This window comes from Oncorhynchus nerka, linkage group LG20 (genome assembly GCF_034236695.1).
Source record: "Oncorhynchus nerka isolate Pitt River linkage group LG20, Oner_Uvic_2.0, whole genome shotgun sequence".
NCBI classification, from domain to species: Eukaryota; Metazoa; Chordata; class Actinopteri; order Salmoniformes; family Salmonidae; genus Oncorhynchus; species Oncorhynchus nerka.
Genome location: NC_088415.1, coordinates 34,220,540 through 34,229,475, shown reverse-complemented (window position 1 = coordinate 34,229,475; position 8,936 = coordinate 34,220,540).

The window sequence follows — 8,936 nt, the reverse complement described above, 5'->3', positions numbered from 1 at the left end:
TTAGATCATTATGAATAAGATTATATGGACGCTTTGTGGATGCCGTTTCTTAAAGAGGATTCCAAACTGAACAATAGGTTGTTATCAGTATCACAATAAGCTGCAGAGCGTTCGATTTGCCTGCTGAGGGACAAGGAGTCCCTTCTTTTCATCATAGTGCTACCTAGCCAAGTTTGCTAACATGATCACCTTTTCAACATTGTTTTTAGGAGTGTTTAATAACGATTGCTGCTGACTGGCATGATGGGCTACATTGATTGGTTGATCACGTCAATTGGATAGCAAGCTAATAACTAGCCCAAAGGCCAGCAGATGTTGATATTTATATGGTATTGATGGTTTCATCTTACTGTCCAAACACATTGTATGTAGCTGGCAATGCATTCATATCTCTCGTGGAACAGTTCGTACCCAAAACATTGTCCATTCAGGCTGCAAAGGCATTTTCCACCACCATGCTAGTGGCTTAGAATGCGTTTGGACGGTAAGATGGAAACGACTCAATATCGCCATCTGCCAGCCTTTGGGCTAGCTAATAACAGATTACGTCAATATGGCTAGTTAACTAGCTAACTTTCAGGGGATAAACTAGATGGCTATATCCAAATATTGTTTGATTTGCTTGCCATCTATAGTGGCGATGACAGTAGTCTGACTGACAACTTTACCAGGATGAGGACTTGCCATTATCAAGCTCTTTCCAAAAGCCTAATCTCCGATGGAGCTAAATGACACATGTTGTTTGCTTAGCTAGCTAGCTATTTTCCAAATGAAAAGGCTACCCTCATGTGTCTGAAAATGCATGATCACTTGATGTTTAGTGATCATGAAAAGCATGCTGTTACTTGCTGTATAACTCTGATGATAGAGCTAAATGTGGAATAATCGGAAATGTGTAGTTCTTACTATACTCTTCCAGAGGTGATGATATCAAAAGCAAATAATTCTAACATTTAATTAACGATCCCTTGAAAACGGCACATAGCTGTCAGTGGTTTTAGTGGAGCTGGTCATCTCAAAATCGAATGATGTGCACTGTATTGTGACATTTGATCGATATGACCGATTGATGAACTGGCAGTGTGCACACTACCTGTGTAGAGAGCAAAATAATTACTTAACCACTGTTTAATGGACTATGTGCTTCCTTTAAAGGCTCCCTTTACAATCATGCTGCAGATGAAATGATTAAGCACAGAGGACACCAGCTGGTGAGACTGGGCTACTGGGATTCTGGGAAAAAGATAAATGAGAGAGGTGAACGGTAGTTGAAGGTGAAACCACGGTATGCAGCATTTTGCCTCATGGAGGGAATCAAGTTTAATTGTCACATGCACAAGTACAGTGAAATGCCTTTCTTGCCAGCTCTAAACCCAACAATGCAGTGATCAATATCAATGTAGTACAAAAAAATAGCATAAGGTAGAACAAAAACACACAAGAAATAAAAAGAATAAAATGAGAAAGTAAGAATATACAGGGTCAGTTCCAATACAACATTTACACTGTGCAGGGATACTGGAGTGATAGAGGTAGAAGTGGATGCTCCTCAGAGTAGGAAGGGGAGGACCATCCTCCTCAGTGAATTTCCCAAAAATGTAAATAGTGAAACATTTAAAAAGTTATCCTTTTTAGATACAACAATACTAAATATTTCCACAAAAAAAAAACATTTTGTCTCAGAGGAAACACCATACACCTGGTGACCGTGTCAGCGCGCATGCACCTAGCCCACCACAGGAGTCGCTACAGCGCAATGGGACAAGGATATCCTGGCCAGCCAAACCCACCCCTAACTCGGACGAAGCTGGGTGTCGCATCATTGGTCTCCCGGTCACGGCTGGAACGGGTCTCGAACCATCATCTGTAGAAACGCAGTTTAGACCTCTGCGCCACTCGGTTCCAGCCACAAAGTTTTTAATGCTTATCAATTGCCTTGCACAAAGTAGCAAAATACAAAAATACTACACAGGACTCTTAAAGAATTTCATTTAAATGTTAATTGTATTTTTTGATCACAGAAACAATGAGGAAAATATGGAAAAAGAAAGAAATAATGAAAGATGTAATAATCTGCCAGAGAGTTGCCCCAATCGGCCCGAGCCCCAAGTAATACATTTGGGCCACATAACTCTCACCGTAATCGGCCCGAGCTCCAAGTAATATATACATTTGGGCCTGATAACTTTCACAGGAATCGGCCCGAGCCTCAAGTAATACATTTGGGTCAGATAACTCACACCGGAATCAGCCCGAGCTCAATCCCTGCATCCTAGCCATAAGTAATACTGCTGAAGGCGGCCCAGACTCGGGCCACATGACGTCAGCCGAGTCTGACTCTCAGCTGAGTACCCCGACTCTCAGCTGGAATCGGCCCAGATCCACTGTGCTAGCTGGAATCACTCTGTAGGGTAGCACCATGGTGTAGCCAGAGGAGAGCTAGCTTCTGTCCTCCTCTCGGTACATGGACTTCAATACAAAACCTAGCAGACTTATGGTTCTCACCCCCTTCCATAGACTTACACAGTAATTATGACAACTTCAGGAGGACATCCTCCAACCTATCAGAGCTCTTGCAGCATGAACTGACATATTGTTCACCCAATCGAAGAATCAGAGAATGAATCTAGCATAAGCTATAGTAGAGCTAGCTAGCAGTGTAGTGCATAAAATGTGTTGAGTAGTTGACTCAAACAGAGAGAAAAACAATAGTAGAATGGTTTTGAACAAATTCATTTCTTCCAAAATGAAGGCGAAGCAAGAAAGAGAGAGCGAAAGTTAGCCATATTTGGTTGTATTTTTTTAACTTTCACTTTCGCTTAGCAAGAAAATTCGGCTAGCTAGTTTAACCTACTCAAACACCTGGCTCAAACAGAGAGGGATGCTATGTTACCTAGCTGGCTATGGCTATCCAACACTGGAACTCTTCCAAATCAAGGTAAGCTTTTGGTTTTATTAATTTATTGCCACCTTGGCCCGCCTGGGACTGCATTCTGTCTGTACACTGTAACTGCTAAACTGCATTCTGTCTGTACTGTACTGCATAAATGTAGCGGATTTACTAACGCTTTAGTTCTAGTACTGTAGTTCTCGTTAACTATGACTTGACAACGATGTAGGCTGTGTGTAGTAGTTAGCGGTCATGATACGAAGGTTTGGCTTGGAAAGGTTTTTTCGCCTTTTTCACTGATGTCCACAAGCAAAGGGAAAAGGTGAGAGGAGGAGAATATTTGTGAGAAGTAATTACATATACAACGAGCAAAGTGATCATCCTGTTTATGTGGCTGCTATGAAAGTGAACTGTGTTTGCGTGGGATATGGGTGGATTCCTTCCACCGATTAGGTTGAAAAATGTTTCTCAAACGGAACGAAATGGGGATAAACATACCTGAATTTGCCCAATAGAAACTGTAATTTGCAAATGTTGGACTAATGATTACACCCTAGATCAGTTAGATGCAGGCAAGTGTGTGCAAGGCAATATTGAATGTGTAACTGTCTGTCACCTTCATTACTCAAAATTCTCCCGACCTGTGCACCTACGTTGTAAACTTTCATTTGCAGGCTAGGTTGTAGCAACCTCGTGATGGATACAGGGAAAATTAGAGTATCATGTAGTATCCTTACCCTAACAATGTTACATTGAGCTGGGTGAATGGAATATGAATGACAGTCATCCAATATGCTGAAATAGAAATAAGGCCATGCTGATCAAAATAAAATATTTATCTTCCCTCATCTTAAAAGGCACCAACCACCACTGAGAGGTAGATATGTATAGGGGTTAGGTGACTAAGCATCAGGATGTATGATAAACAGAGTAGCAGCAGCGTAAATTAAGATTGTATGTGAGTGTGTGAGCGTGTGTGCAGAGTCAGTATAAATGTTTGTGCATGTCATTTGTGTTTTAGAGTGTCAGTGTCAGTGAGTGTGTAAAGTCCTGTGAGTGTGCATAGAGACAATGCACAAATAAAATAATTACGAGGGTCAACTCAGATATTCCGTGTAGCCATTTTGTTAGCTATTTAGCAGTCTTATGGCTTGGGGATAGAAGCTATTTACATTTACATTTACATTTAAGTCATTTAGCAGACGCTCTTATCCAGAGCGACTTACAAATTGGTCGCCTGTTGGTGTCAGACTTGATGCACTGGTACCGCTTGCCATAGAGAAGCAGAAAGAACAGTCTATGGCTTGGGTGGCTGGACTCTTTAACAATGTTCTGGGCCTTCCTTTCACAAGCCTAATATAGAGTTTCTGGATGGCAGGGAGCTTGGCCCCATTGATGTACAGGACTGTCCTCACTACCCTCTGTAGCGCCATGCGATCGAGAGCGGTGCTGTTGCCATACCAAGCAGTGATGCAGCCAGTCAAGATGCTCTCAGTGTTGCAGCTGTAAGACTTTTTGAGGATTTGAGGGCCCATGCCAAACTTTATAACCTCTTGAGGGGGAAGAGGCGCTGTTGTGCATTCTTCATGACTGTGTGTGTGTGGCCCATTTTAAGTCCTAATGATTTGGACCCCGAGGGACTTGAATCTCTCGACCTGCTCCACTGAAGCCCTGTCAATATGGATGGGGGCGTGCTCACCCCGTTTCCTGCAGTCCACAATCAGCTCCTTGGTCTTGCTGACTTTGAGGGAGAGGTTGTAGTCCCGGCACTACACTACCAGGTCACTGACCTCCTCCATGTAGGTTGTCTCATCGTCGCCTGTAATCAAGCCTACCACCGTCGTGTCGTCAACAAACTTGAGGGTGGTGGTGGAGTCATGTGTGGCCACGCAGTCGTGGGTGAACAGGGAGTACAGGAGGGGACTAGCGTGGAGTGCAGTTGAGATTGCGTCATCTATGGATCTGTTGGGGCGGTATGCAAATTGGAGTGGGTCTATTTTGTCTGGGATGATGGAGTTGATGTGTGCCATAACCAGCCTTTCAAAGCACTTCATGATTATAGCTGTGAGTGCTACAGGGTGGTAATCATTGTGGCATAAAGCCTTAGAATTCTTGGGAACAGGAAGGATGTTAGTCATCTTAAAACATGTGGGGATTACAGACTGGGACAAGGAGAGAATGATAATGACTGTGAACAAGACTGCCGGCTGATCTGCACATGCTCAGCTAAATTGGTGCGCAGTTGAAGTACTCTGAAAAGTCCTCATCTTCAATTATCTGTGGGATGAGTTATTGAAACTGAGGTCCTGACGCTCAGTGGTCATTCAAAATTGTGTGACCAGAATATGGGTGTTAATCCTGGTGCTCTGGCCGAGCGACATTCTCAATACGGCTGCTTATCCTACCAATAGCTACTCAATCTCAGCTTCCAATTGTCTCATTCAGTCACTCTCCTCTCCCACTTCCCCGGAACCTGACATTCAGCCATATTCTGTTTCTAACTAAAGTTGATTTGTTTGGTCCTCCTTTACACTACCAAACACTGTGGCACTATTGATAATTTAATGTCAGCTAAGTGCAGGAGTTTCTGAAGTAGCACCAGCACCATATAATCAGACATTCTTAAGTCACGCTCTGGGCCTCTCCCAAGGGGCCTGATTTCTCACATTTGGGTGCAGAACCATGACAAATATGTGACAACTGACGTTGATCCGCCTTGACTTTCTGTCAGGACGTGATTGAGGCATCATGGGACAACAGTGCAATCTGGACTCAGGGGGAGACGTAACATAGTAACTGTAAATCTGTCTCCTCCATTTAGTATGATATGTTGTGTTTTGTATGGTATGTATGAATTTGTGCATATCCATCATCCATTTCGTATGAAATGTTACGAATTACAATTTGTATGATATGTTACGAATTGTAATTCGTTCAATATGCTACGAATTTGCAGTGCGTATGATATGTTATGAATTCCAATTTGCTGTGGCTAATGTTAACTAGGTGGCTAACGTTCGCTAGGCTAGGGGGTTAAATGATTAAGGTTAGGGTTAAGGGAAGGGTTAGCAAACATGCAAAGTAGCCAATTAGCTAAAATACTAAAGTTGTCCGTGATGACATTCAAACACGCAGCATTTGGTTTGCTAGACATTCGCGTTATACTTTAACCCATCCTCCCGAACAACCACCCTCCTTTTGATTTTGCCTCAAGTAAGTTTCTGTCTTATGTAAACATACCAAACGTAACATCACATACTAACTTCGAGTGTCCCGGATTTACATTTTATATGTTACGTCTTGTCTCTGAGACCAGGCTGAACATTGAGGTACCTATGGGACCCCTTTCCTGCTGGATCCCCATGGAATACTTTAGATATGAACATATTCAAACGGGGTGACACTAACAGTATATTCATGTTCAATGTGGTACTTTAGATCTGCAGCAACCCATTTACACATTTTCAAAGTCAGTCAGTATCAATATCATGATGGGTGGTGTCAGGTATGAAGTCAATGATTGTATCAAGAGGGAGTTAATGAACCTCTAAAGTGAATGCCACTACTTCAGCCATCATTACATTTAAGTGAATGTCTAATGTACAGTAGTTTATGTGGACAACTGGCAAAAAACAATGCATGGCCACATACAGACTGTACATAGATAGTAGAGTAAATCAAACTGCTCTAGTGTTTGCCATTCTCTCCAAGTACAACAGGCAGCAGCTAGCCACCAATATATTACCAAGTCTAATCACATCCTCGCAAACCAGGCACTGTCTCCTTGTTTCCCTGTGGGATGCTGGGATTTCAAAGTCAAGATAACGTGGACCAAACTGGATTCTAATTAAAGTTGACATCAGGTTCCTCTCCCGGCTCCTCCAGCTTTCATCTAAATCATTCATGCTGAGAAGGCCGGGGCCGCCACGCCATTTGGGCTCTATCAATGATTAAAGACTTGATCAAGCAAACAAAAACAATAACACATTCAACAGTACCAGATTTGTGGGATTTAAAAGCCCCTAGATTGTCATCTTTAAAACATTTACTGACATCATATGAGTCATGTATGAATCCTACGAATAGTATACCAGTTGATGTTAACTCATAGCATTATTCACTCAACATATTATCATTAAGCATTTGTGTAACAATTGTTGCTGTATGTCATCATGTCATGACGTCAACTTGGCAGTAATCTAATGCACTGATGAATTCCTATGAATTATACATATAGCATGTTTGATAATAACATACTACTACAGTATACAGATTAGAATGAAGGTCAGGGAAAGTGATATTTCAAAATCTCTTTTAGAATACAATCAATATATTTTGTGAAAGTGCTACAGTGATAAATATACAGGGTTACGCCTTGTGAAGTATATATTTTTGCAAAAACATACCAGACTGACGCTTATTAATAATATAATGTTGACAGGATAGTGTTTTCAGTGGTGACCTGCTGTGAACCCGCAGCCTGGAACCTGATATTCTTTGACATGTGTTGAAACTGACACTGACAATGTGTTATGTGTTGGGGGCCTGTCTCTCAGTGACCTTGGACACTCAGTGTACCTTACATAAACATTACCCAGCTGATGTTCAGGAAGCAATCATGTTTAAATGTACAGCTTTTCCCTTGTAAAGGACCTATCACAATGCAAAGGTGAATTCAATAATTGTTGACTTGTAAAATGCCTGTTTTAAAATATTTTACAAAATGAATGAAATCTGTGAGAAGGGGTGAGAATATTGTGGTAACACTGGGGCATACAAAGCTACAATAGTTACACAGTGAATAAGGACATTGTGTATAATGCTAGAACAACATGGTAGAATGTGAAATGTAACCACATTGCCTTGTACTGTCTGGGTGACATGAAATAGGCAGTGTCGGAGTCTTTTTGTGCTCTCCCTCCCTATCTGTTGTGTCTTGCTGTGGGTTATTTTCTTGTCTCTGCTGTGAGCTCACCATGTTGACTTTAATAGAGTGTGACAGTAAATTACAATTACCCATATGCAAGATACTTTCAAAATAGTCCATGAAATTAGGCTGCCCTGATATGACAATTGTTTTATAAATCATAGATACATATTAAATCATTTAATTTACATATTAAATCATGTTTACTGCAAAAATGTTCATACATACTATATGATATAATTAGCATCAGACACAGCACAATGAAAACAGGGAGAAAGACTGCATACTGTGGTTTCATGTACTTGATAAGAAGTAGCCACAGTACACAGTAAGCATCTATCTGCCTGTGCATACAGCTATGAGACGTAAAACTACTGTACATGCACTATGAATTAATTATACACAGACAGATTAACTAAACATTAATGTTAGTCTGATTAATATTATATTCATTCAAATATAATTGTTAAACTCTCTAATTATGTTAAATGTAAATCCAATTCTAGACGTCATGCAGAAGACAAGACAAATGGAACAAATCTTTGAGCCATGACCAAATTGCAGGTGATTTTAATTCTTGCCTCACCAGGCAAAACACAATCACAGATACACACGCACGCACGCACGCGCACACACACACACACACACACACAGTGCAATAATGGTCATATTTATCATACTCACACTTTATTAATTAGCTGTGTCATCTCTAGGTTATTAGGAGACGGTTATGATGAATACATTTGGAACAGAAATAATTGTGAACTGTTAATGTTGAGTAGGGGAGAGTGGGGTAAGTTTAGCCAAAGGGGTAAGTTGAGCCGCCCTTGTTTCTGGTAAACCATACGCAAAATTAAAATTAATTTAATGGAGTCCGTAAAGGAAGAAACCACATGGAAAAGTGCTAAGCAAGTTTCAGAAGGTCCAGAAAGCAGATTTTAAACAAGTCAAATTAATTTATTGTGTTTCAGGTTTCGTCATGTTTGGATCTAAACCAAACTACTAGATATTTTAAGATTGTTGAATACTTCAGTTGGGGTCTCAATATGAGGTCCTAAACCTAGCATGAAAGTGCATCCTCGTAGCTGTGTGGGCTAATATAGTCAACATGTTTGCCTT